Source organism: Suncus etruscus, chromosome 9 (genome assembly GCF_024139225.1).
Source record: "Suncus etruscus isolate mSunEtr1 chromosome 9, mSunEtr1.pri.cur, whole genome shotgun sequence".
NCBI classification, from domain to species: domain Eukaryota; kingdom Metazoa; phylum Chordata; class Mammalia; order Eulipotyphla; family Soricidae; genus Suncus; species Suncus etruscus.
In genome coordinates, this window is record NC_064856.1 from 63,262,504 (window position 1) to 63,277,208 (window position 14,705).

Below are 14,705 nucleotides of genomic sequence, written 5' to 3' on the forward strand. Positions count from 1 at the left end.
ATTATGCAGCTGTCAGGAGAGATGAATCATGAAATTTTCCTATACATGGGTGAACACGGAATCTATTATGCTGAGTGAAATAAGTCAGAGGGCAAGAGAAAGACACAAAATATTCTCAATTATTTATGGATTTTAAGAAAAATTAATGACATTGTTGTAATAAGGTCAGAGACAATAGAGTTAAGGACCGGAAGGACCAGCTCACAATATGAAGCTCACCACAAAGATTGGTGAATGCTGTTAGGGAAATAACTACACTAACAACTAGCATGACAATGTTGATGAGTGAGAGAAGTAGAATGCCTATCTGAAATACAGGCGGGGTGGGGGAAGAGGTTGGGGTCCTTGGTGGTGGTGGGAAGGCTGCACTGGTGAGGGAGGTGTTCTGTTTATGACTAAAACCCAACTACAATCATGTTTGTAATTATGGTGCTTAAATAAAGAGTTTATAGAAATTAAAAAAAAACAAAGATAAAGGGGCTGGAGGGGTGACACAAGTGGTATGGCATCTGCCTTGCTCGCATTATCTTAGGGCGGGCTGTTGTTTGATCCCCCATTGTCCCATCTGGTCCCCCAAGCCAGGAGTGATTTCTGAGTGCATAGCCAGGAGTAACCCCTGAGCGTTACCGGGTGTGGCTCAAAAAGCAAAAAGCAAAACAAAACAAAACAAAACAAAAAAAAAACAGAAACAAAGATTATATAGCTGCATAATTTCCTAGTCCTGTCATTCCCTTTTCCATTCAATTTAACAGGCCAAGAATTTGACCTGGGTTGCTTTGATTCCAGTAAGTCTATGCTTATTCCATTAGATCAGTAGGTCCCAAATTTGACTGCATATCAGTTTCTAAAGATACTAAATTAGAATCTTCCATTTGAGATACAAAAGTCGACATTAAAAAAAATTCCTCACTTACTTTTAATGACACTGGCCATAGATCAGAGGTTATAAACCTAGCATGGCTTATACTACTTTGTACTCAACAACCGTGTCTACAAAATGGCGGCAATAAAGATCTATATTGAGCTGGAGAGATGAAATAGGAAAGAAAGCACTTGCCTCACATGGTGCCACTTCTCTTCATCTTAGTTCCATTCCTGGAACCACATATGGTCTCTCCTGAGCATCACTAGGAGATGCTCTAAGCACATCACTAAGCACAGAGCCAGAAATAGCTCATAAGAACCACCTCGTACAAAACGTCACTCAAACTCCCAAATCTATTTCTTAGAATTGTTCAATATGCCTGACTGAACAATTTTAGGCACTATACAAGTTTTCCACCAATCATTTTATTTAGTTTTTACAATAACTCTGTTAAATAGAGATATTGGAGTATTCTTATATTGAACATGAGGACATTGAGGTACAAAGAGGTTAAGTTACTATATTAAAGTCAATCAGCTAGCAGATGTAGAGAGCAAGTATTTCATGTTCTGGAATTAATGTAAAGTCTATATTGACTATATTTAAAGCACTTGTCATACTCACTGAATGTTCTCTGTATTTTATTATTCATGCAAGCCCATTCACACCAATATTTTTAAGTTGTGTTTCATTGCCCTAAATCCACCCCTCATATCTTTTTCTCTTCTCTCATCCCTAGTAGATTTTAGATTGAGGGAAATATTTTACCTCAATAATATAGAATTTAAAATTCAGTATTCTGGAAGATAGAAAAATAAAAGGAAAGTATACAATAATGGGAGATGGAAGTGCATCTCCAAGAGAAACACAGAAGAAAGTACAACTATATATGGGGAAAATGGCACACTGGAAGAGTGAATAGTTTACCTATTAAAGGTAGAAAAATCAGAATGATATACTTCAAAAGAAAAAAAGTAAGGCATGTAGATAAAAACCAAATTATCTCATGGATAATAGAATAATAAAATACACTTGTACAAGACACCATCCCCCAGTATGAGATCTGGGATATTTTTTTTTACAAGATATTTAACTACTTAAGAAAAAAGGATATAAGTTACTTAAAGTCATCCTATTGATTCATTCTAGAGTTTCTAGAATGAAATGGTCCTTTTTCCATGCCATAGAGCCTTGAGTACTAAGTATAATTTATCTTCTACTTGACATCTCTTCAAAGACACTTATCTTGTACCTCCCAGGACAAACTTTGGTGCTTCCTTTCATCTTTCTTCATATAACATAGTTTTCAGACTTTGTACACCCCAGTCCTGCTCCTTTGTACATGAAGATCATTTTTTTCTTTGCCAAGACTTAATTGAAGACAATTCTCCATGCTATGATGTCTGGCATTGGGTAACAACACTACAATACCTATCTGGTTTTGCATAGAAACTCCTATGAATATACCCTAAGATAGCACTCATTTATTTCTATGAGGACTCATTAAATTGTCTGTTGCCCATACTGTCGAGCTCCCATACAATCTAGCTATACCACTCCTAGGGATATACCTAGGGATACAAAAATACAATACAAAAATCCCTTCCTCACACCCATATTCATTGCAGCGCTGTTTACAATAGCCAGACTCTGGAAACAACCTAGATGTCCCTCAATAGATGAATGGCTAAAGAAACTGTGGTACATATATACAATGGAATATTATGCACCATCAGAAGAGATGAAGTCATGAAATTTTCCTATACATGGATGTATTTGGAATCTATTATGCGGAGTGAAATAAGTCAGAGGGAGAGAGATAGACACAGAATAGTCTAACTCATCTATGGGTTTTAAGAAAAATAAAAGACATTTTTGCAATAATTCTCAGAGACAAAAGAGAGGAGGGCTGGAAGGTCCAGCTCATGACATGCAGCTCACCACAAAGAGTGATGAGTATAGTTAGAGAAATAATTACATTGAGAACCATCATAATAAATATGAATAAATGAGGGGAGTAGAGAGCACAGGCTGGGGTGAGGTGGGGAGTAGGGACAATTGAGACATTGGTGATGAGAATGTTGCACTGATGAAGGTTTTTTTTTTTTTAAGAAAAAAATAAAGCATCTGTAAAAAATTGTCTGTCACTTAAGACTTTTTTTTAAATTCTTTTTCAGCCACACCCAGTGATGCTCAGGGGTTACTCCTGGATATGCCCTCAGAAATCGCTCATGGTGGGCCGGAGAGATAGAACAGTGGCGTTTGCCTTGCAAGCAGCTGGTCCAGGACCAAAGGTGGTTGGTTCGAATCCCGGTGTCCCATATGGTCCCCCTTGCCTGCCAGGAGCTATTTCTGAGCAGACAGCCAGGAGTAACCCCTGAGCACCGCCGGGTGTGACCCAAAAACCAAAAAAAAAAGAAATTGCTCATGGCTTGGGGGACCATATGGGATGCCAGGGGATCAAACCGTGGTTGGTCCTAGGCTAGCAGGCACAAGACAGACAGACGTCTTACTGCTTGCGCCACCGCTCTGGCCCCACTTAAGACTTTTAAAATATCACTCCTTTTTTTTGGGGTGGGTGGAAGGAAGTGGTTGGGGCCACACCCAGCAGTGTATAAGGGCTTCTCTGGGCTCAGTATTTGAGGGAGAGGGGAAACAATTCTCTCAGTCATGCTCAAGGGACCATGTGGTGTTAGAAATATTACTGGGTTCATTTGCAAGCAAGGGAAGTACCTTAACTCCCTGTATTATCTCAATGATCCTAATCTTGCTCTTCCATGCATTTATTTTTAATGCCTCTGCCCCAGTCTGCCTTTCAGCGGTGGCATCACAGGGCAGCCTATTACTTCAATACTGAATCTGGCTTCTTTTAGATAATGGTGTTTCTTCTCTTCCTGGCTATGTGTTGTAAATCCTCATGGTTTTCAACCAAAGCAGAAGTAAAAGTCCTTAAATCTGACTGAGCCCTAGAGAGAACTTCCATCATCTGACAGTGAGTGGTGTAAGAAGTTTTTTGTTTGTTTGTTTGTTTGTTTGTTTGTTTTTTGATCACACCTGGCAGCGCTCATGGGCTACTCCTGGCTCTATGCTCAGAAATTGCCCCGGCAGGCTCGGGGGACCATATGGGATGCTGGGATTCGAACCACCGTCCTTCTGCATGCAAGGCAAGTGCCTTACCACTGTGCGATCTCTCCGGCCCCATAAGAAGATTTTTTTAAGTCAAATAACTTTGGTTTGATTTATGGCTCTATCCCCTACTGTATCTTGGGGGTCCAGCTAATTAATCTTTGAGCTCAAGTTTCCTCACCTATAAAAAAAGTTGAGGATTAGGAAGGAAAATGTTGAGAAAGTACTCAGCATCTTGGAAATGCTCTGCTGATGTTCTCTTCACCCTTCTTTCAAGTCAACATGCCTTCATAAGTGATGGTTACTTAACCAAATATTAATAGTTAATCACACTGAAATCTAGGCCCACCTATCTTCATTTTATCCATGATGTCTTGTCAAATGAACTGTTTAAATTCCACTTGCAGAGTGGTCTTGTCATGAAATCTGGGCAGGAACAAGATTCCATCTACCTGTAGACTTATGAGAGGCAGTAAACTAACTAGTGAAATCGGTTGTCATTGAAAACAACCTTCAGTATACAAAGATTGGGCAATCACTCTGCCTTACAAAAAGCCTAGAATTGTAAACGTTTTACAAGGACTAAGAAGCAATGCCTGTTCCAGGAGCATGCCACAAATTCTACTAAGTGCTCGAGATGCAAGAATAAGACAGATTTCCTGTCATTTCACTAACTTAAATTTTTTCTTGTAGAGAACATTTATTTTCTGTAACGATTTTTTTCCCCTACAAGTCTCACTCCCTAGGCAGCTTTTTGTGATAGAGTGAAGAGAGTGGGATTTTGGTCTGCACCACAGATTCTGTCTGTCACACAGTAGGTGGCCCAATAGAGTTACAAGAAAGAAATAAATGCAGTGGAATCCTCAGGGCTCGAGTTTTTTCCTCTTTTGAAGAATGACAACTCCTAGGTCAAGACTAACGAAAAGAACCTAAGAATTCTGAGACAAAAAAGCCTTCTAAGAAATACTAAAAATTCATTCTCTTGATTGGGACTTGGACAAATCAGGGCTTCTTTTTTGCAAAAAGGTCTGTCACTCCACGTTCCTAAAATTAAGTTTCCTAGATGAAGTTTGAATAAAAAAAGGGGGGGGGGCTAGGAAAAGCCACTTTGATTTTAGGTGCATCGTGTGAAGAAGAAGGGAAAGAGATGTTCGAAAGAGGCGAAGCAGACTGGAGGTACAAACCCTGAGAAGAGAGAAACATGCCTAGCTAGCGACAAGCCGGCGACTGCACCCGCAGTGGCCAAGGCGAGCGAGGAGAAAGAATTGTGAGGGAAAAGGAGAGAGAGAGGACGGGCGAGGAAACCCAGGGAGCGCGCCAAAGATTGGTTCTCTAGGCGGGGGCGTGCGCTTCTGTGAGGCAAATGATTGGTGGCGGGAAAGTAGCAGGTAAACCGGCCTCCGCCGCTTCCCTATTGGTTAGTCCCTCCCTTTGCCCTTACGCCATTGGTCAGTAGACCAGCCGAGCCGCGCTCTGATTGGCCCGGGGATGAGCGCCGAGAGCCTTCGGACGCTGTGATTGGCTGGCGGCGAGAGGCAGGTATCCGGGCTCCGCAGCGCCTCCATTGGTGGGCGGGACCAGGGGGTTGGGCCCGGCGATTGGTGGGCGGGGGGCCGGGCCTGGGGCCGGCGGGGAGCGGATTGGTCGGAAAGTAGGTTAGTGGTGCGACATTTAGGGAAGGCAGAAAGTAGGTCAGGGACGGAGGTGCCTGTTTACCCGCGCCGGACTCTCCGCCGCCGCCGCCGCGGGATTCGAGTGGGGGCGCGGGCGCGGGCGCTCCCGCCGAGCCACGGTGAGTGTCGGGGCTGCGAGCTTAGCTAGCTCACCAGTGGCGCGGCCCTGGGCACCCCGTCGGGGCCTGGAAAGCCCAGCAGAGGAGCCCCGGCGCCTTAGCCAGCCAGCCAGCCGCTGCCTCCGGGGTGGGGGGGAGGGAGGCGGGCACAGCCCGGCCGCCCGGGGAAGGAAAGCCTGCCCGCCCGCCCGCCCGACGTGCTCGCCCGCTGCCGGCCTTAAAGGGCCCGTGTGCCCGCTCGCTCCCTGCCCCCCCCCCAACTAGGGCCGCGGGGAGGCTGCGCCCCTTAAAGGCGCCGCGCCCGCCCGCCCGCCCCCATCTTCTCCCGCCGGGTGGGGAGAGGGGAGGCTGACGCCGTGGGTCGGAGGCGCTGTCAGTCCTTCCAGGGTTCTGACGGGGAACTGCCAGGCGCCCAGCCGTCCGTCCGTCCTTGGGTCTTCGCTACCTGGGCAGGGGAGGGAGCTAGCTGCCAGCCAGCTAGACCTCTTAAAGGGACAGCTCCGCCCTGTGGGAGCACTGACCCGCCACGAGGGCGAGTCCTAAGAGCTGTCATCTATCTATCTATCTATCTATCTATCTATCTATCTATCTATCTATCTATCTATCTATCTATCTATCTATCTATATCTATCCATCTTAAGATCTATCATCTATCACCTTAAGATCTATCTTAAGATCTATCTATCCTAAGAGCTATCTATCTATCTATCTATCTATCTATCTATCTATCTATCTATCTATCTATCTATCATCTATCCATCTATCCATCCATCCATCCCTGGAAACTATGGGGATCCCACAGAGGAACAAGCCAGCTGGGCAGCTGCTGTTTCCAGGGCGGAGGGCTAGCCCAAGAGGCTGCTTTTGCTCTTCTTTCCTCCCCCACTTCCCTTTTGGGAGATTGCAGGGCTGCATGGGGGCTGGGAGGGGAGGGAGTCTTCCTTGAGTTCTGGGAGTCCAAACCCGCCCGCTGGGGGTGGGGTGAGGGTTCAGGCTGCACACCCCGGGAATTCCCCGATCCTAGACGGAGTCTAATCAGCCCGCGAACTTTCCTTTTCCTTCTGACCTGCGGTGTGTGGGGTTGCTGCTGGACAGCCCTGCGAGGCTCTCCAAGAGGTAGTCCGCTAGCAGGTGCCCGACAGCGCAGGGAGGTGGTTCTGGTGGGTGCCCAGGTGTGGACCCCGCCACGGACCCCGAGCCCTGGAGCCCCTCGGAAGGCGGAGCGAGGCTGCCTTCTGCAAGAAGTTTGACAGCTGTCAGAGTAGAAAAGGGAAAGGGTTTCCTTCCTGCTTAGCGCTGGCTGAGCAGTGACAGCTGAGAGTTCTCTCTCTCTCTCTCTCTCTCTCTCTCTCTCTCTCTCTCTCTCTCTCTCTCTCTCTCTCTCTCTCTCTCTCTCTCTCTCTCTCTCTCTCTCTCTCTCTCTCTCAAGGTCGGAGAAGGGAAAGCATAGAAATTAAAGCTAACCTCGTGGGGCTTAGACCTTGCCACCCCTGGGGTCCCTGGTGTCGGTGGTGGGGCACACGCGGGCACTAGAGGGAAAAGGCAGGCTTCGGGAAAGGAAGGAAGGGCTGCCTGGGCCTTCGGGCTTTGGCAGCACCCGTGGTCAAGTTTGTGCTGGCTCTTGGGGGACCCGCCGACAGTTTTCTAACCCACATTTCCTATGGCCAACTCCTTTCCATTTAGCCCTTCTCTAGTTACCTGGCTTGGTCACCTAAGGGCCTCTCTTCTTGCTGACATCGCTGCTTTTCAGTAAGAATTACTAGTCAAATTTCTGAACCTAGATTCCAGAAGAAAGACCTGGGGTTTATGCAGAAGCATTTCTTGACTATACCCGTATTACTAGTATCTTGGTTTTTTTTTTTTTTTTTAAAACAACCTATAAAAGCTGCCCTTTAGATAGATGCCTCTCATTTTCTGCAAAGCTTGCTTATCATTTGTCTTTTTGACATCTGCTGCCGTTCCCCTCCAGTCTATTTTTATATGACAACTATTATTTTAATTCTTCTGGTCCCATTGATATCAGGATCTGTCAATTTGGGTTGGTGGATTGTGTGTTGTTTTTTTTTTAAATTAATGTACTGGTTGAATCATGAGCTTAAAATAATCATTGCTGCTCCTGAGCAGTTTGGAATAATCGCATGCTCTCCATGCTTGAAAAACTAAAAAAACAGAAAACAAAAAACAAAAACAAACATCATCATGAAATTTTATTTCCCATGGGTGAAAGTCTAAAATGTTTTTTAAGAAAATAAAATAGAGATTTCAGTTTGTGCTTTTACTGAGTTTTCAGTGTTGATAAGTCTTTGAAACAGTTTTCAATAAACCTATTAGAAGATAAACATATTGGAAGACTTGACATTTTCCTGGGCTATTATAATTGCTTGTATCATCTGAAGCTCATACTATAGAGGCATTTTGGTTTTGATTGTAGAAACTGCCAGTGAATACTAGTACAAATACTACTACTAATGACTTAAAACTGTAGTTAAGTTTGTGTCTTATTTTATTTCCCTGCAAGGGGAGCAGGGAAAACACTAGACTTTGAGAGCAGCCAGGTTCTAGCCTCTGACTGTTCCTCTGGGGCAAGGGACTGACACTCTGGGTTTTCTTTGCCTTGGATGCAAAGTAAAGTAGTTGAGCTAGATGATCTTAAAGATTCCTTTGGCTAAAAAATAAATAAATAAATAAAATAAAAGATTCCTTTGGCTATACAGTTTTTTTGCATCCTTATATACTTAACCCATTTGAATTTAGATGCATATTTACCTGTTGGATCCTCCTAAACATCCGAGCTAAAGCCCTGTTTTCTTTGGAAACTTAAAAAGATCAACAGATGGCATTTCTAAGAATCCATTTCAAATGATTTATAACATAACAACTACTCAGGAGCTTGCTATTTGCATACCGCAGGGAGGAAAGGGAAGTGGCCTTACTTTCAGATTTATCCGTCTGCAGCAATTTGTCCTTCTACAACTGCAATCTCTAGAATTTGTATGATAAATCATGGACAATTCCTGCTGAGAAACTTGGTCATGTTAACAACTCTTCAGAATATGTAAAATCCAAATATTTAGTATCTTTTTTTTGTAATAAAGTGGTTGTGAATTTTCTTTATTATATCAACAACTCTCACTGAATTGGGAGAGTCAGTATTAAAGGAAGTTTCTGCTTCTTACAGTATTACAGTTACAGCTAGCAGTGATTTTAATTATCATCATGGAAAACACTTTGTGGAAGCCAAACATTCTTTTTAGATGTTGTCCTTTAATTAGGTGTGCAGAAACATTGTTTTGTTGCCCTTTCTCTTTGCCACTGTATCACACCCAAATTTACTCAAACATCCACTTTGGCTTCTCTCCTCTTTGTCTTTCAAAATGAATATATGTTCATGATATAGGGCAAGAGAATGGCCCTAGAGAGAAGTTCTTGAAATTGCATCCAGGATATTTGTGCAGGATATGCGGAAGATACCTCCTCAAACATCCTTCTCTTCTCTAAGCCCTTTGCCTTACCTTCTTGCAAGTTTGAAACCCAATTGGCTGCTTACCCATCCCCCTAATTAAGAGAATGTAAAGAGAAGGGGTTTACCTTTTCTGGGTCTTCTACTTAAAGTTTATACCTTATATCCAGGCTTCCTGATTTTCCCCTTTCTTTTCCTGGAATAAAGTAAGTGTCTTGGCCTGTCTTCAGCTCTCCAAGCATTCATTCTCTTTCCTCACTGTTTCTTCCTCTCTTTCCAGTTCAGAAGTAAGCAGATCTCTATTCTGTTGTTCTTGCACTCCCCCACAATGATTAGATTCTGGAAAGCAAAGTACCCTGGGTTAGGGTTTGGGCTGTGTGGTCTTGGTGCAGTACTCAGACAGCCCTAACCAAAGACTCCTGCTCTATGGGAGTAGGTGCAGTGCCTATTCTTGGAGTCCCTGGATCCATGGTATGAGGATCAGAAGAGATAATGCACATAAAATGCCTGCCACACAGGAATTCCTCCCAATGCTATCATTCTGCCCTTTCTGTCCTATTTGTCTTCAACCTCCTCCCTAATCCTGCAAAAACCTTTGTCTGGATTTAGAAGAAGGGAGATGGAAAGGGACACAGATGGGCTGGAGTCTCCTGTATATCAGAGAACTTTCCCTTATCTACTTGTTATTCTGGAACCAGTGTCTTTTAGCTCTCCCCTTGCTCTTCAGTATCTCCAAGGATGGTGAACTGTGAATCTTCTCTGTTCTCTTCGGCTCCTGCCTCTGCTCTCTCTACCACCCTTCTTTATGTTTTTCCTAAAAGATCTCAATATACTTTAAATTTTGGATTCTAGAGGTCATCCCTTTTGTAGCTTTGACTCCCACCTTTTCCCTCCTTGGGTTCCTCTCAATGCTCAGCTTCTGGGCCATGACACTTCTTTAGTTTTTTTTCCCAGCACACGCTAATGGTAATTATTTGTCTTCTATCTTCCTCTTTTCACACTGCCTCCCTTGCACAGGGTCCCATGTCCAGTTTTGTTTGGTCTCTTTTGCTTAATCTGCTAGCAAGCAGCTTCTAGGATAGACATAATAGTGATTTATATCCAGCTTGTGTGACTCTGGAGTTACATATTGCGAACTACTTGCAAGTGCATTCTTATTTCTTCCTCAATCACAAAGAACCTCTACCTCTACCACTCTGAGCTGTCCTGATAAGCAGTTTGGTTGAGAGGTTATGAGCACAGACTTTGGAGCAAGGTTAGTTTAGATACCACTTTTTTTTTTTTTAATCCTAATTGTTCCTGATGATTTGTGGTGCATTTGCTTTGTTCTCTGTGTTGGTGGACTCATCTATAAGATCATTGTAGGCCTTTACTTAAAGTATTGTGGATTAAATAACTCAAACCATTAAAATTAAGTAAAATTTCTCATGGCCCATAGTAAGTGATACTCAGGGCTTACTTCTGGCTCTGCACTTAGGAATTACTCCTAGCAGTGCTTGGGGATTATATGGGATAATCTGGAATCAAACTTGGGTTGGCTACATGCAAGGCAAGTGCCCTATCACTTGTATTGTTTGTTTGACCCGTCCATGACCTTTTGCCCAAGAAATCTAATACAGGAAGTTGTTGCCAGAAACACTTTGGATTCACTAGACATTTGATTTTGAGTTATCTTTGGTCGTGGTACATTCAGCAATCTTTTATTGCTGTCAGATTTACTGTGACTCCAAAATTAAATTAGATGGCACCATTCAGGATTTCAACCGAGTTTCAGAAGCTAGGATCTAGCCCCTTTGTGCACCAGACTTTATACTGCTGTGTATAGTACTGTTCAGGCAAGTTGCAGGACTTTTCATTCCCTAGACTGACTCTTGGTTCATTCTGTGTCCCAACATTTTCATATTTAAGTCCTCTTCTGCTTTAAGATCTATCTCAAATGTTTGGCCTTCCAGGTGCTATTGCTATATTGGGTTTTTCTTATATCCCACCCTTTGCTTCAGAATCTCCCTGCTGCATTCTGTATCTTTTTGGACTATGTCTAGGAATATCTCATCTGCTTATTCAGTTTAAGCATTTAGGGTGGAGGAGGCAGTTATCTTGGTTCTCCAGAATGATAGCCATAGGGTACCTTTTAGGATATGGAGATCCAATCCCAATTAAAGCTCTTGAGGAAGAGGGGAGGGACTAGAGTGAATGGGCACTTGGGTATTAAGCAGGTAGGTGGAGGTAAGGGATATGCTCCATATGCCTTTCCCCTATGGAGAGATGGGACCATGAAGGAAGAAAGAGATGAAGGAAGGAATGAAGGATGGGACCAATGAAGGAAGGAGAGATTGAATTGGAGACTTCATGTCTAATGAGATAAGGTTGGTTAAGCTTTAGTCATTTTTGCAGAGGAACGTTGAGTGCTGGCATATAATGAAAAACATTTTCTACATTAGTACATGATGTATTCTTAAGTAGTATAAACCCATGTTTAGATAAGCTGGTTAAAGAAAAGGAATGGATGTTCTGTCAAATTTAATATTCTGTTTACTGGATTGTGTACATATAACAAGTTATTCATTTCTATGTGCTTACACCTTCAACTTCCATCTCAGTTGTGTAAACTGGCCATTTTGCTTCTTTAAGTTTATTTCATCTGCAAAATAGAAATAACAATATTGATGGCAATAGCATCAAACTATATTGAAAACTCTCTGTGTTCTAACAAACATATGTTTAACTTTAATCTTCAATTCTATGAAATAAGACTCTGGACCTTTTTTTGTAACTGGGGTATTTTTTTTACCTTGGTTACTCAACCAGAACTGATGGAACAGGCTTTGTGATTGAGGGACTATGGAGTATTCCTTAACCACTGTTGTTTTGGGGTGTGTGTGTGTGTGTGTGTGTGTGTGTGTGTGTGTGTGTGTGTGTGTATGTGTGTGTTAATCCAGAGTCTCCGCATGCACAGCATGTTTTCATTGACTGACAACTCCAGCTTGTCTATGTAGTGTTTTCTGTGCAGGGCCAGTGACTAGATCCTCCTATAAATGAAATACTGAACATCATGCCAGGAGCCAAATAGGTCTACAGTGATTGTAACCAGACTTCTTGTTGACACATGCAGTGGGACTTTTCAAAAGCAGTATCAAAGTCCTTGATAGGATACAAGAACTGTGCATTTGGATATAATAACTTCAGGAGCATTTATGGGGCTAGTTAATTTTCTTCTTATCTCCTGTTCTGCTTTTTTGTTTCTTTCCTAATTTGGCCTTTTCTATAGCTAACCTGAGATGGGTAGTCAGCTCCTCTCCAAGCCGTGCCTTGTGTGAGTGAGGTGAACAGAGCTTATTCCCCCTGCTCCTTTCTGGTCAGGCAACATCTTGTCTCCCATTCTCTCTTTCCCAGCTCTTTGTATCAAAGATAGAGTACCCCAGCCTGAATGTATAATACCCAGTACATATGTATGTTTTCGATGTGAGTTTTTAACCCCAAATACATTTAGATAGTAAGGGAAACAATGTTTTATGTCAAGAATCTCTTACATAAAAATGTGTTATATAATGTTCAAATATATGCTGCACAAGTGACATTAGATACCACCTTTCCCAAGGAATCAAAAGATAATAAATACAGGCCTTACAGAATGCTCTGAATCTCAGACTTGTGAGGCATGGAAAGGTGTGCTCTGCTTTCAGAGCTACTGTTTTGAACCTCTGTAATCCTGAAAGCTCCAAGTGTAGGCTGTCTAGGCAGCTGACTTGGATCTGCCATGAGACACTATCATGAGGTAATATGAAAATTCTTTTTTTGGTCTGGAGCAATAGCACAGTGAGTAGGACGTTTACCTTGTACACGGCTGACCTGGGTTCGACCCCAGCATCCCATATGGTCTCCTGAGACTGCCAGGAGTAATGTCTGAGCACAGAGACAGGAGTAACTCCTGAGTAATGCTGGATATGGCCCAAAACAAACAAAAATTTATTTTCTTTTTTTGGTAGAGAAAATGCCTTAATATCTTAATTACATCTGTCTGAGCAAAGACTCTTGTTCTCCATATTCCAAACCTGTCACTTTTGACCACCAAGGTTATCTTTTCCTTCCCACTTAGACCACCAAATTCAGTCTACCTCTTTCTCTTTTTCACCATCCCCCATCTTTGCTGAGGTCATCTTTTTAAAAGTTTACTGCTTTGAACTGTTCTTCCTTTCATTAATATGGAATGAAATACATAGTGTGGCCAGCTTTGCTTTCTAAGAACAGCCCTATTGCCAGAAGCATGGTAAACTAGCTTCAAACTTTAAAGCTCTCCAGAATCTCTCTCAACTTCTCACCTGCCAGAAGCTCTGCTCACCCTCTTTCCCACCCATGTATTTGCAAACAGAATCTGGAGTTCCACTCTGCTTGAATATCTCTGTCAGGCCCAGGCCATCCTGCAGCAACCTTTGTTATTTGCTGGCTGTCCTTTGCTCCAGCCCTTCTCTTGACCAGAGGAAAAGCCCTTTCCTCCTTGAATCTCTCCTGAATATGTTAGCCCCTTTAGTGCCCTGGCTCTCATTCTTTTTTACTCACCAGCCATTCATTCTGATGAGTGGTTCTTACTAATTGGCAAATGATCATGTTATCTGATCGAGGTGACCAGTTCTCATTTTTAAATTGTTTGATGAATAAATTGTTCTCATGACTCCCTCTCCAGCTGTACTCATTTCCTCATTCAGTGAAGTTCATGGGCTGCCTGCCATGAACCATGTTCATTGCCTGCATAGCAATGTTCTAAGCACTGAAGATGCAATAGCAGAGAACAGAGTCCCAGTAAGAGGAGACCACTGAGAGACCATTTAGCAGGTAGTGAAAGATGCTAGGAAAATGATTCAATTAAGTGAAACAATGATGATGAACAGTGGAAATACTGTTTTAGCTGAATGCTCTGGGGAAACCTCTCTGAGGACGCAATATTTGTGTTTAGTTATGATGGGAACAACTGCAAGGCCCTAAGGTTAAAGGTTGGTTGATGAGGAAAGTAAAGGGCAGTGTAACTGGATTATGAGTTCCTTGTGTACACAGGTTTGATTTTCTCTGTAACCTTTTTAGATAAGTACTAGAAAGGCCCTGTGAATCCTGGGATACAGAATTGGAGCATTGCCCTGGATTTTATATATTGTTTAAGAAACAGTTTACCATATCCTGTTATAAGTCTTTTAATAAAATACTATTTTGCATACCAATAAAGGCTTTCTCATAAATATGCTTCTACCATGTATCACCAACAATTACTATTATGTTTAGTGTAGATCTTGAAAACTCAGAATTCTGTTATATGTACATAGATAGACATCTCAAAGTTTTTAGGGTCAGGGAGATAATATAGAAGGCACTTGCCTTGCATGCAACTATAGTTGCTACAACACTATGTTTCAAGGTCCAGCACCACATATGGTCCTTAGATCACTGCCAGGGGTTGCTTCTGAGTAGTGCCA

General features: G+C 42.7%; 2 protein-coding genes across 4 annotated transcripts in view; one reads left to right on the forward strand and one right to left on the reverse strand.

Moving 5' to 3' along the window:
* LOC126018963 (40S ribosomal protein S4, X isoform-like) overlaps positions 1 to 14,705 on the reverse strand; it is a 965,922-nt gene that overhangs the window by 425,375 nt on the left and 525,842 nt on the right. The window lies entirely within an intron of this gene.
* BMAL1 (basic helix-loop-helix ARNT like 1) overlaps positions 5,672 to 14,705 on the forward strand; it is a 120,416-nt gene continuing 111,382 nt past the window's right edge. Inside the window, exon 1 of the mRNA XM_049781121.1 lies at positions 5,672 to 5,783. The gene's annotated coding sequence lies outside the window, so the exon portion shown is untranslated. The remainder of the gene's footprint in view (positions 5,784 to 14,705) is intronic.